The sequence below is a fragment of the Nicotiana tabacum genome, chromosome 10 (genome assembly GCF_000715075.1).
Source record: "Nicotiana tabacum cultivar K326 chromosome 10, ASM71507v2, whole genome shotgun sequence".
NCBI lineage: Eukaryota > Viridiplantae > Streptophyta > Magnoliopsida > Solanales > Solanaceae > Nicotiana > Nicotiana tabacum.
Genome location: NC_134089.1, coordinates 68,327,185 through 68,343,582, shown reverse-complemented (window position 1 = coordinate 68,343,582; position 16,398 = coordinate 68,327,185). Strand labels below are relative to the sequence as shown.

At 38.3% G+C, this 16,398-nt stretch overlaps 1 long non-coding RNA gene across 4 annotated transcripts; it reads right to left on the bottom strand.

The window, feature by feature from the left end:
• Positions 1-221: 221 nt before the first annotated feature.
• LOC107778419 (uncharacterized) lies at positions 222-11,756 on the bottom strand. Of its 4 annotated transcripts, none has more exons than XR_012695544.1 (6): positions 11,259-11,756; positions 1,888-2,012; positions 1,675-1,803; positions 1,176-1,606; positions 941-1,111; positions 222-877 (listed from the first exon to the last, which is right to left on the bottom strand). It is a non-coding gene; the product is annotated as an uncharacterized LOC107778419 (long non-coding RNA). The 4 variants fall into 4 exon arrangements; XR_012695542.1 differs by lacking the exon at positions 11,259-11,756 and adding an exon at positions 4,218-4,619; XR_012695543.1 differs by lacking the exon at positions 11,259-11,756 and adding an exon at positions 4,218-4,619 and having other exon boundaries at positions 222-871.
• Between the last annotated feature and the right edge of the window lie 4,642 nt (positions 11,757-16,398).

The window sequence follows — 16,398 nt, the reverse complement described above, 5'->3', positions numbered from 1 at the left end:
TGAGCTCGAGTCAAAATCCGACTCGAAAACTGAGCCCGAAATAGTTAACTAAAAATGCCTAAGGGGAAATGCGTAAGAGCCTACAAGCCAGCCCAACGAGCCTCAAGGCCGATTTGCAAACCTTAGGGTTTTACCTCGAAGTCCAGTTCACCTGGACAATGATCGACGAACGTATAAGTTCAAAACAAAGAAAAACATACTCAAGCAAAGGGAAATTCATGGAAGGCGAAAATCGAAAGGTTACTTTATTTATACACATATGAAACAATGCAAGGCTACATTTGCAAATGCTCTCTAAGAGCACTATACAAAGAATCAAAAAGAAAAAGCCTGGTCTATTTTCCCCCCGGGGATTGCGGCCCAATCGACCTCTTCTCCATTATCTTCGGCATCAGATACGAGGAATTTGGCGTTGTATTCATCCTCATTGGCCTGTGCTATCTCCTCCGAGAGATCGAAGCCCCTAGCGTGAATCTCTTCGAGGGTTTCCCTCCGAGATTTACACCGGGCATATTCATTACTTCTACTCTCTCTATCGAAAGCACCTCTCAACTTAGCTCGAGCATCAGCATCATCTTTTAAATAGACGACCACTTTCTTGTTTGCCTTAGCCCGAATCTATTCAGCTTCAGCCCGGGTGTCCACGACCTCGGCCTTCATCTCCAAAAGTCAGACTCGAGCCTTGCAATTCTGCTCGTTTGAACTGAGCTATTTTCACGGGCGTTCTGGAGCTGTACCTTAAGGGCAAAAACCTTGGCCAAAGTATTCTTCTTGGCCGCAATATGGGCATCTATCTAAGCCTTTAGCTCGTTACACTCACGCTTGGCCTGGCCAACCTCGCCCCTTGGCATTCCAGATCCTCTGTCTTGATCTGCAACTAAAGTATCAAAATATTAATCTCTGAAGATAGGAGAAGAAGCATGCATTCCCTAAAGGTTACCTGTCTCTCAAGGTGGCTTTCGTAGTTCAGGATCCGATTCGCCTTGTACCGCAGGTATACCAACTCATCTCCCCTTTTATCACAAAGAAGCCTGAGGGATTTCTCCCCATCCAAGGCTTTCCTCAAACTGGCTTCACAGCGGAGCAGCTCGGACTTGAGCTTATCAAAGGCCTATGAAAAAAGAAGCTCAATGAGAAAACAAAAATGTAAAATTAAAAGACCAGCCAAAGCTCACCAGCAAACAAAGTCGTTGAGCCTCCTCAAAAGTTGAGCATGCATCTACTGGCCTGGTCTCACCGGCCCCAGTGGAACCAATCTCGGTAGGGACATGGTCGCTTGAGACCCTGCTTGATTTAGGCGGCCCCTGATTTCGATCATCCTTCTAAGTACCTTCGACAGGAGGGGAGGACGATTCCCTCGAAGTACCTTCGACAGGAAATGAAGACGGCAGCATGGGAGGAACCACTTTTCCAAGGCTAGAAGCCTCAGATGCCGCAGGCTCAGCGGATATATCTTCTTTGAGTCTCCGAGCAGGGCTTGCCTCGCTATGAGCACCCTCGTCCTTCAAGGACTCATTTCGTTTGTTATCGTTACTCGACCCTAAAGCCGACGATTCTTCCTCCTCCCCGAGGGGGAACGGTCTCATCTCAAAAAATTCTCCGACGCCTGCGGTGATGGAGTTAGTACACATAAAAAAAGTACCTTTCAAAGAAAACAAGCCACACAGTACGTACCATGATGTTTTGCCTTTGATCTACCCTTGCATAGATCTCGCCACTTACGCTTATCATAGGTCGAGCGAGCCGCCAGCTTCCAAGCCAAATCCGTCAGGTCGGGGACCTCGTATGGCATCCACGGGGTTGCTGCAAAAAAGAAAAAGAAAGTGTATTTACAGAATCCGTCTCCACTATGAGAAAAAACTATAAAAACACAAGTGTACCACTTACGTGTGACATTCCATTTCTTAGGAAACGGCAGGAACTCCACGAGGATAACATCGACAGTCCTTACTTAGACAAATCGATCCATCCACCCTCGGTCCCCATCTTCTTCATCATCGACAACAAAGGGCCTGGTGGATCAATATCGCAAAGCTATCAGGCCTCAACAATGAAAGGGTCAGTACAATCTGATGAGATGGCTAAAGGTGAACTCGAGCCTAGCTTCTTTCGCAAATAACCTCATCATCAGTACTATCCTCCAGAACAATGGGTGAACCTGTGCCAGGGTAGGCCAATATCGTCGACAGAAGTCAAACACGACTCTATCGAGAGGGCCCAACATGAAGGGGTAAGTGTATATGTGTAAACACCTCTCTGTATGAGCCGTGAAAGATGTTCTCTTCTGGGGAAGGTACCTGCAGTACCACCTTTTCTCCCCATCCACAGTCTCTTCTCACTGCCTCGAGGTGTTCCTCTCCTATTGATGAAGTGAACCTTGATGCATGATCCCAATGACCCCCGACATTGGGATATCTCTCTAATGAAAAGTCCCTCATAGAGACAAAGCATCTTGAGGTTGGCTCGCCAAACGTCGGTGGTGTACCACCGATTGAGCGGGAAGAAGAGGCAGGACCCTCCTCTTCTTGGTGAACGGATTCGGGCATAGCAACCATGGCTATTATAAAACAATAGAAGGAAGATGAAAACTCAGGTGAAAGCTTTGAATTAAAATGATGGAAAGGCTAACGCAAGGAAGAAGAACTCTATGAAAAGGGATAGCGACTCAAAATAGCGGAATCTCCAAAAAGGGAGGAAGCAAACTCATATATATATCAATCGGCGACTGTCCGCCTACTCTAAAGGCTAATTACTTCTGACTAGGCCATTATCACTTTCGGAAAAATGTACCAATGGGCCATCCCGGGAGCTTCATGGTCATGCCATACAAGTAAAGTTGTCGAACAACGTTCGAGGGGTCAGAGATTCCCGTATCGATCCAGCATCGAGATGATGCCCAATCTCGATGATCTCTGCTACCATAACTATAGGGTCTAAGGAGCCATTAATATCAATCTAAGTTTCGAGGTGGTGTCCGACCTCGAGGATCTTTGTCAAAGTGGATAAAAGCTCTAAGGAGTTTTCGACACCAATTTAGCCTCGAGATGGTGCCCGATCTCGAGGACCTTGGTATTACATGTCACACCCCCTGTTTTACAACCTCACTACCCTCTTAAATAAATAAAAGGGATTTGTAAAGCTCAAAAGGTTTTCAATTATGAAAGTGACAAAGGATTGTATTTCAAAAGATATTTCCGAGTCGCCACCTAACATTGGTTTCGGTGTGCCAGGTCACTATTTTTTAAAAATAAGTTTTCTGTTAAAATACTTTGGACTCCAAAACTAAGTTCGCACTAGAGATTTGGGTAAAGGGGGTTCATTTGACTCGGGGAGAAGGTGTTAGGCACTCCCCAAGTCCCGTGAAGCTCACGGTTGCGTACTCAATCTAGTTGGCTTTTAAAATATTCAAATTGAGGTAAAATCACAAAAAGAAAAATAAACACAAAAGAGGCCCGAGGTCGTCCCCACCTAAATAAAAGAAATAGAAAAATGAAAATAAAGATACTACAAGTTCTATTTTCGGTCTCCGAATACAAATACTATGGGGCATACCCCGGATAAATTTATACAAAGTCTACAGGGCATACCCCGGATAAATTTAACTAAATGGGGTGACCTCTCAAAATTAAACAAACAAAATCCTAAAGTTTGTCTATCCAAGCGTGGTTGGTCTATAACATATTACTACCAAACCCATGTAGGCAAAAATACAAATAAAAACAAAATTAAGTCCATTCCCCAATTTCGTCTCAGGCCCAACATTTGTATCTTTTTAATATCCTTTTTAATATCTTTAATTGAGTTCTTTTCTCCAGCCAAACAATCATTTGAATCTCAAACAGTTGTTCAACTCTCCTTAATTAAGTTCAAACCTCCACTGCCCGTTTATCTTATTTACTTAAGAAGTAATTACCAAAAAAACAAAAACAAAAAAAGTAGAACGATCAATCAAATAAAGGAACTGAACCCAAAGATTTGTTTGAGCAGAATATTTCAATAATAGACACTAACAAACAAACATGACACTCACGAAATTAATCAACAAAATAATATCACCAAGTAATCGCGTACATGAAACTAAAGAAGAGTAAATAGATAAGAAAAAGATAAGAGTGGACCTCAAATTAGCAAATGGTCACCTTCGATAACTGGACTGAAAGTCGAACAATGTGTATTATTAAACAAATCTAAAAATGAGCAAGGAACAGCTATCAGACCTTCGAACTAAGAACGGAACCAACGAACAGACCACCTATCAATAGTGAAACTACACCGGCGACTTCGACGGAACTCAAGCTCGAAATTGAGTCGGTGAAGGGACTTTTGGCTAAAACAGTAGTGGTACCGCCATCTCTGAGTTCTTCCGTCACTTTGCTCTATCCGTGCCTGTGTGTGCGTGTGTCTTTTTTTGGTGTCGAATTCCGACGAGATGGCCAAAGGTGGGCGGTTGGAGATGGGGTATGCGGTTGTCTCTTGGGGTAGAGGAGTTAGGGTTGATTTTGTGGTGAAGAGAGAGGAATTCTGCAGCTAAATGGTCTTGGAGATGAAGAAGAAAGGTTGGTCGTTGCTAGCTCTTGAAGGCGTGCGGCGCTAGGGATTTTTTTTCCGTCTCTCCCCTCTCTCTAAGTGATGTGTATGGGCCATTTATATAATATCTTACCATGGACTGTGTGTGCTTGGAAAAGAAGTAAAGATCTGTCTAGAAAATATGTGGTCCCCACAATATAAAAAATGAAATCTCAATATGGTGGTGCAGTGAATTCCTTACTGCCTAGAGAAAAGTAATTTGTATGTAAATAAAAAATGAAATGCATTACTAATGTGGTGTACAGGAAATTGGCGTGAGTGATCTTATAAAAAATTTTTAGAAAGAAAGTTTGTTATCCATGATAAGATGGAATCTTAGCAATTTTAAAAGAAATTTTGTTAGTTCCTCCTTACCCCAAAATGTTGAAATAAGATTAAACCAACTACTTTTATTTCAAAGAAGCTAAAATAGCACTACAACAAAACTACTACTAATATAATAAAACTTAAAAACATGTGACTATTTTTTGGTAATTTTCAATTTCACTAGTAAGATAAACTTAAAATTTGCTAGACAAAAAATAATAATTATCTAAAAAAAGTATTAAAGAAAGAAAAAAAACAAATTAGCTATACTAAAGAAATCAGAATACTATTAAATAACTACTATTAATAACTAAATTATGTAAAGAATATTTTTTTTGAAGCCTTGCTTTTTTATCTTTTGAAGAACAAAATGTCAAAACTATTTTAGTATTTTTAGTTTTATTGAAAGTATGATAAATTAAAAGTAACTAGATAAAATACTAATTAACTAGAATAAAGGAAAATATTTTTGTGATTTTCATTCTTTTAGATAAAGTAAAGCAAAAGAGTCAAAACTAGTTTAAATAGCAATATTAGACCTAAACTAAATATCTAAACACTAAAATGTGTAAAATTTCGAGGAGGGTCAAAATTACATGTCTACAGCTGCCCCTCTTTGACTAGAAACACGAAGAGTTTTTAGACAAAGAACGACGAGACAGGTTTTTTGACTCGACCCTTATTTAGAGGGACCAAAAACTAAAAGAGGGGAAAATGTGACCGAGCCCTAGTATCTGAGCTGCCTACATATCCTTGGCTATAAAGGAATTAGGCCATGTGTAGTCCAGAGGTAGGAATAGTGATGGAGTGTACCGAGGTAGAGACCCGATTGAGGTGCCGTCGAAGTTCCGATCTACGGTCCGGTTATTACATCAAATCAAAATCTAAAAGAACTAAGCAAGCCTATCAGCTATGAGTTACAAGATCCCCATCTACAAGTCTACTGAAGCTTGATCTTGAGTCTTGAATGGTTCTTCATGTAGACTTTTTGATTTGAAGCTTGATGCTTGCTAGCTACAGGTATTGATTCATTCCTCCACGACTTCTTTGGATCAAGACCGGGCATGCAGTGCTCATAACTTCAACCATGTCTTGAGCAGTTCACATCTTTCACCTGTTTCTGCATTTTGGATTCACTTCTCTCTTTTTTTCTTTCTTTTATTCTGGATTGAGACTACTTCTGTTGGTCATCTCGGACTGTTGATTCGCATTTTTGCCGCGAGCTTCTGCTACTTCTAACTTGAATTAAATTCTGAAATGACTTCCCTTGTTTTTGAGGTGGGCGCCTGCTATTGACTTGAAATTTGAAGTGACTCTGAAAAGAACTTGAAATGGATTCCCTCGTTCTCCAGGTGGGCGCCTACGACTTTCTTGAAACTTGAAATGAATTCTCTCGTTCTCCAGGTGGGCGCATGCGATCAAAACAACAAAATAAACAAAATTTTCTGCCTTAGTTTGCACTAGGAAGATCTGTGAGTTGTTAGCAAAATCGTAAACCACTTATGCTATTGATGCAATGATGAGAGTAAGCTGAAGACTCGACTAGGATGTGCGTCTCCTGTAAGTAAAACCAAGAAAATTTCGACTAGCAAATGCGTCTGCTAAAAAACTCTAAATGACCCAGACTAGGAAGTGCGTCTCCTAGATTTAAGATTGAGCTTGGGGAAAAATATAAACTAAACTTTACTAAAGTAAAAACTGACCCTATTCTCCTTCTCCTAAAACAAATATAACTTGAAAACCCTAGACTAGGAAGTGCATCTCCTAGAGGTAAAACTTCAATGATTCAAATTAGGAAGTGTGTCTCATAGGAATGAACTTAAATGACCCAAAACTAGGAAGTGCGTCTCCTAGGGGTGAAACTTCAATGAATCAAACTAGGAAGTGCGTCTCCTAGGAATGAACTTAAATGACCCAAATCTAAGAAGTGCGTCTCCTAGGGATGAAACTTGAATGAACCAAAACTAGGAAGTGCGTCTCCTCGGGGTAAAACATGAATGACTCAAACTAGGAAGTGCGTCTCCTAGGAATGAACTTAAATGACCCAAAACTAGGAAGTGCGTCTCCTAGGGGTAAAATCTCAATTTAGGAAGTGCGTCTCCTAAAACAAAATATAAACTGAAAGACCTAGACTAGGAAGTGCGTCTCCTAGGGGTTAAACTTCAATTTTGGAAGTGCGCTTCCTAAAACAAAAATATAACCCCAAAGACCCGGACTAGGAAGTGCGTCTCTTAGGGGTAAAACTTCAATGACTCAAACTAGGAAGTGCGTCTCCTAGGAATGAAATTAAATTACCCAAAACTTGGAAATTCGTCTCCTAGGGGTAAAATCTCAATTTAGGAAGTGCGTCTCCTAGGGGTAAAATCTCAATTTAGGAAGTGTGTCTCCTAAAATAAAAATATAACTTAAAAGACCCAGACTAGAAAGTGAGTCTCCTAGGAGTGGAACTTCAATGACTCAAACTAGGAAGTGTGCCTCCTAGGAATGAACTTAAATGAACCAAAACTAGGAAGTATGTCTCCTAGGGGTAAAATCTCAATTGAGGAAGTGTGTCTCCTAAAACAAAAATATAACCTAAAAGACCCAAACTAGGAAGTGCGTCTCCTAGGGGCGAAACTTCAATAACTCAAACTAGGAAGTGCGTCTCCGAGGGATGAATTTAAATGACCAAAGCTAGGAAGTGCGTCTCCTAACAAGTATAATCTGAAAGACCCCTACTAGGAAGTGCGTCTCCTAATGGGTAAAACTTCAATGACTCCAACTAGGACGTGTGTCTCCTAGGGATGAATTTAAATGACCAGCATTAGGAAGTGTGTCTCCTAAAATAAAAATATAACTTGAAATACCCAGACTAGGAAGTGCATCTCCTAAGGGTAAAATCTCAATTTAGGAAGTGCGTCTCCTAAAACAAAACATAACTTGAAAGGCCCAGACTAGGAAGTGCTTCTCCTAGGGGTGATGTGTGATCTTCTCAATAGCCTATGCGTAAGCAGAATTGGGGCATTGCACCTGTAAAATTCAAGCTTTGTTATGAATATAGCCTTCATCCCTGTTTCAGACAAAGAAAACTTGTGAGTTTAAAACACGGTGGTTAGTTTGTGGCCTTGACCTTGAAGGCGGCTGCTTCTGCACTTGCCAAGATAACTTTGATTTCAACTTGGAAGACCTTGCCTGTTATCGACTACCCATTTTCTTTCAACCCTTATCACAAAAAACACCTCCGCTCCATTCGATCCCAATATCCTCTATCTGTTGCATTTTGCTCATGAATTGACATTTACCGAACCTTTGCATTTCACATGAATCCCAAAGCATGTTGATCATTACCAACTCAGTGCGCATACTGTTCTTTCCTGACTTATGCCACTTTGATGTGCTAGCCAAATCTGTTTTGTGCAATTGGAAAGATGGTAGCAAATTTTGAAGTCATTTCTCACTTGTTCTGACCAAACAGACTCAAGAAGGACTCAAACAAAATAAGAGGAACAAAATAAATGACAAGGTAAAGAGATGATACCTAACAAGAAAATTACAAAGTAGAAACTTATCAAATGTGGATACCAACTCTAATGACCATGACATGCACCTTTGGATTAAGTGACCTAATCTCTCAAGCAAGTCTAATATTCAACTCTTGTTGTACCTCTTCGCTGTGGAACTGGGCTTCAGCGCTTCAATTGTCCCATCTGATCCACAATCCTCAGTCGACCTGTAGTGCCCCGAAGGGTTTTCACCATCAAGCCTCTCTCATTTTGCTCTTTTCTCAACTCACCATCGCCTTTCGGTGCCCCTGAGGGTTTTCACCGATAAGACTCTCTCATTTTATCATTTTCTCTCTTTGTGCTGAGAACAAAGGTATTACCCATGATGTATGAAGATCATACTTTCGCCACACACTTGATTTGACATCCTCAAAGATCGGTCGGAAGGTCTTTCTTTGGATCATAATGTAGGCTTTTGGACAAGGTTAGAAAGAAAGGGTGGCATGAAGGCTCAAAATAATTTAAGATGAAAGGGTTCAAAATTACAACTTTTGGAATCAGGTCTTTTGGCAAAATTAAAACCTCTGCCCCAGTTTCTTGGAGTTTGGTGAATTTTTTTTTTTGCTTTTCTTTTGGATTTTTGCTTTGATGGGATTTCTAAGAAAATCTGCCCCAATCTTGACTTTGGGGATTATGAAATATTTTATTTGGTGTGACCGAACCGTAAGGTTACCTACGTATCTTGTGGTGTCAAGAATCAGGTCGAACATAGTTCAAATACAAAGTTGGTTTTTTTTCTTTTTCTTTTTTTTTCTCTTTTTTTTTCTTCTTTTTCTCTTTTCTTTTTTCTTTTCTAGTTTCCAACTCTACGGTTAATTCCAAAATAGGGGTATGGAACAAAGCAAATTAAGGCTCAAAAAGGGGTAGCAAAAGATAAAAGTGTTTGGGTAACAGAATAAAATGCCTTCGTCATACCAAACTTTAAAAACGCCAAGTACAAACATGCAATTGAAGATAAGCAAAGAAATCATACACAGTATCTATTGACGGCATCAACGCAAACAAAAAGTGCCAATAGGCAATACTTTTGTCCCAGTGAATGACCCTTGCCAGTTCGAAGCAGATTTGACTCAACCTTATCTTGATGTGAAAGAATGCATTTGAGCACTGACTGATTTACCTCAAACTGCTTAAGAGGCATTTTCTTGTTGTATGCTCTTATCAATCTCTTGATTTTCCAGACTTACTGCCTCAGTTTCACTCAATTCAAGCTTCAGGTCATCTCACAATGCGTGAATCTCTACTTGTTTCCTCAAATGCCTCTTTTATCATGTTCAAAACTGTGTCATTGCTTCATGATTAAACTAACTTTCAAGACCAGGCTAAGAATTATGTGTGAATGTCATGTCACTAGAATCTGGATGAAAAGAACTATAAAAGAAAAAGTCACCTAAACAAAAACTAACTAGAACTCATAGAAAACAAGTGATTGTATTAGACAGATGGTGAAAAATGTTTGAACAAAACAAACAAAATAGACATGGGTTACAATCCTGGAACAAACCTAGATAGCACTAGACGAGTTGCTACAACTAAACGAACTAGGCAAAATAAGAAGAAGAAGGGTTTGAGCCACAAGACAATATCTGGATTAGAACCCTAAAATAACCTGGACAACAAAATAAACTACCAAAACTCCTCCCTGGCTAGCCAAGAAAGGAGTGTCTTTCCAATTACCAAGCTCGACATCTTAGCCACTGGGTTGCACATCAAAATTACTGGGACCTTCACCAATTTCAGTATCATTAACTTCAGTCAGCATGTCACCAAAATTATTGGGACCTTTTTTACAACCTCACTAACCCTCTTAAATAAATAAACAGGATTTGTAAAGCTCAAAAGGGTTTTCAATTATGAAAGTGATAAAGAATTGTGTTTCAAAAGATATTTCAGAGTCACCACCTGACATTGATTTCGGTGTGCCAAGTCACCGTTTTTTAAAAATAATTTTTATGTTAAAACACTTTGGATTCCAAAACTAAGTCCGCATCAGAGATTTGGGTAAAGGGGGTTCAATTGACTCGGGGAGAAGGTGTTAGGCACTCCCAAAGTCCCGTGAAGGTCACGGTTGCGTACTCAGTCTAGTTGGCTTCTAAAATATTCAAATTGAGGTAAAATCACAAAAAGAAAAATAAACACAAAAGAGGCCCGAGGTCGTCCCCACCTAAATAAAAGAAAGAGAAAAATGAAAATAAAGATACTACAAATTCTATTTTTGATCTCCGAATACAAATACTACGGGGCATACCCCAGATAAATCTATACAAAGTCTACGGGGCATACCACGGATAAATTTAACTAAATGGGGTGACCTCTCACCTTAAAATTAAACAAACAAAATCCTAAAGTTTGTCTATCCAAGCGTGGTTGGTCTATAACATATTACTACCAAACCCATGTAGGCAAAAATACAAATAAAAGCAAAATTAAGTCCAATTCCCCAATTTCATCTCAGGCCCAACATTTGTATATTTTTTTAATATCCCTTTTAATATCTTTAATTGAGTTCTTTTCTCCAACCAAGTAATCATTTGAATCTCAAATAGATGTTCAACTCTCCTTAATTAAGTTCAAACCTCCACTGCCTGTTTATCTTATTTACTTAAGAAGTAATTACCAAAAAAACAAAAACAAAAAAAGTAGAACAATCAATCAAATAAAGGAACTGAACCCAAAAGATTTGTTTGAGCAGAATATTTCAATAATAGACACTAACAAACAGACAGGACACTCACTAAATTAATCAACAAAATAGTATCACCAAGTAATCACGTACATGAAACTAAAGAAGAGTTAATAGATAGGAAAAGGATAAGAGCGGACCTCAAATTAGCAAATGGTCACCTTCGATAACTGGACCGAAAGTCGAACAATGTGTATTCTTAAACAAATCTGAAGATGAGCAAGGAACAACTATCGGACCTTCGAACTAAGAACGGAACCAACGAACGGACCACCTATCAATAGTGAAACTACACCGGCGACTTCGACGGAACTCAAGCTCGAAATTGAGTCGGTGAAGGGACTTTTGGCTAAAACAGTAGTGGTACCGCCATCTCTGAGTTCTTCCGTCACTTTGCTCTATCTGTGCCTGTGTGTGCGTGTGTCTTTTTTTGGTGTCGAATTCCGGCGAGATGGCCGGAGGTGGACGGTTGGAGATGGGGTATGCGGTTGTCTCTTGGGATGGAGGAGTTAGGGTTGATTTTGTGGTGAAGAGAGAGGAATTCTGAAGCTAAATGGTCTTGGAGATGAAGAAGAAAGGTTGGTCGTTGCTAGCTCTTGAAGGCGTGCGGCGCTAAGGATTTTTTTCCGTCTCTCCCCTCTCTCTAAGTGATGTATATAAGCCATTTATATAATATCTGACCATAGACTGTTGTGCTTGAAAAAGAAGTAAAGATCTGTCTAGAAAATATGTGGTCTCCATAATATAAAAAATAAAATCTCAATATAGTGGTGCAGTGAATTCCTTACTGCCTAGAGAAAATTAATTTGTATGTGAATAAAAAATGAAATGCATTACTAATGTGGTGCACACGAAATTGGCATGAGTGGTCCTATGAAAATATTATAGAAAGAAAGTTTGTTATCCACGATATGATGGAATCTTAGCAATTTTAAAAGAATTTTCGTTAGTTCCTCCTTACCCCAAAATGTTGAAATAAGATTAAACCAACTACTTTTATTTCAAAGAAGCTAAAATAGCACTACAACAAAACTACTACTAATATAATAAAACTTAAAAACATGTGACTATTTTTTGGTAATTTTCAATTTCACTAGTAAGATAAACTTAAAATTTGCTAGACAAAAAATGTTAATTATCTAAAAAAAATTATTAAAGAAAGAAAAAAAACAAATTAGCTATACTAAAAAATCAAAATACTATTAAATAACTACTACTAATAACTAAACTATGTAAAGAATTTTTTTTTTGAAGCCTTGCTTTTTTTATCTTTTGAAGAACAAAATATCAAGACTATTTTAGTATTTTTAGTTTTATAGAAAGTATGATAAATTAAAAGTAACTAGATAAAATACTAATTAACTAGAATAAAAGAAAATATTTTTGTAGTTTTCACTCTTTTAGATAAAATAAAGCAAAAGAGTCAAAACTAATTTAAATAGCAATATTAGACCTAAACTAAATATTTAAACACTAAAATGTGTAAAATTTCGGGTAGGATCAAAAATTACATGTCTACACTACAGAACAGGCTCTAGAAGGGGGGGTCAACCTGGCCCCGAGATGGTGCCCGATCCCGAGGATCCCCATTACTATACATATGAGCTATACGGAGTTATCCATATAAGCCTAAGCCTTGAGATGGTACCCAATCTCGAGGACCTTTGCTATTACAAGCGCGGGTCATTCACCCGATCCCTTGGCTCTCGGGCTACCTGAGCCCAAGCCGATTCTCTCTCGAGAATTGTTAAAAAGGCCTCAGGGCTATTTTCACCTTCAGAATAATTTAAACGCTCTCTCGGCTACTTTAGCCAAGGGCCATCTGAGTCCAAGCGTATCCTCATCTGGTGTCTATCTATGACGCCTTAGGGCTGTCTTCATTTTTCAAAGAAAGTTTTTGAGTTCGCCCGAGTTCAGATAAACTCTCACTCGGAGACTATTTGATAAAACTCGAGGGCTGTCTTTATTTTTAGGTGATCAAGCAACTCCGTCCCTCGAGGACTATCAACGGGGCCTAAAAGGGCTAAGTTTTGTTCTAAAATTCGAGACCTCACTCTCACTCAATTCGAAGTCGCTAGTTCCAGCGGCCTAAGATTTATCAAGCCAATCTGAACTTGGTCCGAGGAACGGCAAAGGGTTCCAGAGAATATCATATTAGCCAATCAAGAACCAAGGAAACTCCTATGCCCAGGCCCGGTATTCGGACCGATCGGTAAAGTCACATGCTCAGATTTTTTACAAACGCAGACAAAGGGAAATCCAGCACAAATCAAAGACAAATTGAAGAAGCATTTTTGTATTAATAAACGATGATTACAAAAGCCCACGAAGGGTCCTTACACAGAAACAAAGAAGCAAAAAATAACAGCTAAAGTCTAATCTACTCTCGGAGGTACATCCTCGGAAGTAATATCTGCGAGAACTATTCCTTCGGGGACCCTATTTCGATCTTCCAAACAAAGTCTTCGAGAACCTCCTCCGAAGCAGAAAAAGATGAAGAAGAGGTCGTAGCCCGTAAAAGAGCAAAAGTTCCTAACAGGCCGGGAAAATTGTGGCTCGGTGAAAAATTTGGCAAGTATGGGTCTCGCCAGCACTACTATTGGGAAGCCACTTCTTGAGATATTACACCGGTGTGGGATGCAAAAGTTAGAAGATAGTACCACCTTACTCCATGTAAAGCAAAAGGAGTAAAACACCACACCAGGTTGAAGTTAAGAGAGATGAGCAGAAGTTCATAGTCCACATATCCTCTAATACATGAATAGTTTGAAGCCCCTCTCTTATTATTTTGGGCCAATAACAACAACAAACCAGTGTGATCCCACTCAGTGGGGGAAAGCTCTGAGAAAGAGCCATGACTTAACTGGCGAGAACGCTGTCGTGTGACCTTACGGCCACTGTCGCACCTCCTTTTTGCCGCGCCCGCGGGGCGCGTGGGGAGTTTTCTCCAATTGAAGGACAGTCGAAACGGGATTTATTTAGTTATTTCAGAGTCGCCACCTGGGAATTTTAAGGCGTCCCAAGTCACCAATTTCAATCCCTGAATCGAGGAGAATATGACTCTGTTTATTATTCTGCGAACCAGAAATCCTGAGTAAGGAATTCTGTTAATCCGGAAGAAGGTGTTAGGCATTTCCGAATTCCGTGGTTCTAGCACGGTCGCTTAACTGTTTTTATTATTGGCTTAATTATCTTGATTTTTATTAAACATATTGATGTTACATGATTTTTGCTACCGCTTATACTTACTGTGTTTGAGGATCCTTCTTTGAATCGAATTACGCGTACGTATATTCGTGTTTTTAAAAAAATGGCGGACTTGTGTCACGCGTACGTGTACACAATAACTTTTGATAATATATTTATTAAGCAATCATTTTTCAAAATTGTGTCGAGTCAAGAATATTTGTTTTTCTTGAATAGTGAACCGTACATCTTGGGTTTTTTATGAAATTGATTTAACGCCTTTGGAAAAATCCCTTTATTAAATATTTGTTCGAAATTGCGCGTACGCATAATCCGAATTTTTACTTTTAAAAATATAATCAGGGTACGCGAACGTATCCCTAAAGGGATTTTCCACAAATTGTTTATATTTATGTATTTCTTTTATGTGAAAATCATGAGAAACTCCTATTTAGAGGCCTATAAATTCTTTGAAAAGAATTCGCAATCTATTAAAGGTTGTTCGTCGATTATGATTTCCGAATATAAGTTATATTCATTCCAACTATTCAAATTCAGAGAACATAGTAAAAATATGATTTTTTTTAACAAATATGTCATATATATATATGCCAAAGAATAAATTGCATATGAAACTGAAAATAAATGATTCATAAAGGAAGGAAATATTTTCCGAGAATTTTTATTATTTACTTAATGCAAATTCTATTTCTAATTATCATTGATGTAAAGTGTGGCAATTTATGCTTGTTCATCTCTTCTCATTCTCATATACTCGCTTTTAATCTAATAGGCCTAATTATTTGGTCACTTTGTTTTATGAAGGCAAATAGGCATCGAGTTTATAGGAAAGGAGTTATTATACAAGTTGCTTCAATAAAATTACCTTACATACAACCTAACTGTATTTCGTAAACATTCATAATGTTTTAATATCGTAACAAGATATATCATATCACCTTTCACCAACGCTTATACACACATCTATTATCTTTATAAACATATACCATCAAGACCATCTAAACCTTATTTAACAATAAGAATTAGTAGTGTAGTTTTCTTGATATTTCTACATTACTCTTTACTTAACTAACAACACCATAAAATTTAAATAATGGCCCACTTTATGCCATTGTTTCCTATCTTGACAATCTTAATCACAACCATACTTTAATGAAAATTTAGAAAAATTAACCTTGTTACAACACTTATACAGTCTTCAATAAAAGATATTTAATTTACAATCATTCTATTAACATATACTACTTATTTGATCCAAAAAATAAAACTGAGTTTTTAATTAAAGAACTCATATGAATAAAGATAGTATTACAATTCAATCTTCATTTTATCCGTCATACTGAATCTCTTTCCAACATAGAATTTAAAAGGATATGTACCTGAAAATGGAGGTAGAAGAAGTAAGTTTCAGCAGTTGCAGCAGTAACTAAATCAGCAAAATACCAGTATTCCCACAGATTTAAACAATAATAAGACCCAAAGAACCCAGATGCACAGTGATAGCACTCTTTAGGAAATTTCAGAATTTTTAACTGAACAATGTTATTGAACAAATCCGAACAGACTTACTGAAAAGAAATAATATCAGATTTCAGTTTTCTTTCAGTTTCCTAAAATCTGCCTTAAGCTCTATCTCTCTGTCTAAAAACTGCCCCTAAAAATCTGTTTGCTTCCCCAATTTCACACTCTCTTTTTCTCTTAAAACTCCCTTTTTTGAGAATCCCCTAAGGTCTCTTCAAGTCTGCCCCTTTTAAGCTGTCCAGCTCATGTATTTATACAGGGCTGGTTGCACCTTTGTCATGGTGGCTGGACCCTTTTTCCCTTTAAAAATTAAAAAGTTTCCATTAAAAACTACTTTTTAATACTTTATGTGATCCTAACATGATTTTCAGCAGCCCCATTATCCCTTGTTCCCCTTTATTACTTAAATTATAGCCATTACATTCCACTTTCAGCCCACTACTATTATCACATTACCCTACTGTTTCTAACCCAGAAATACCTACTGTGATCACTATTATTACTGTCTTAAATGTAAAAATCATAACAGAATTTACAAAACAGATTTAAAAA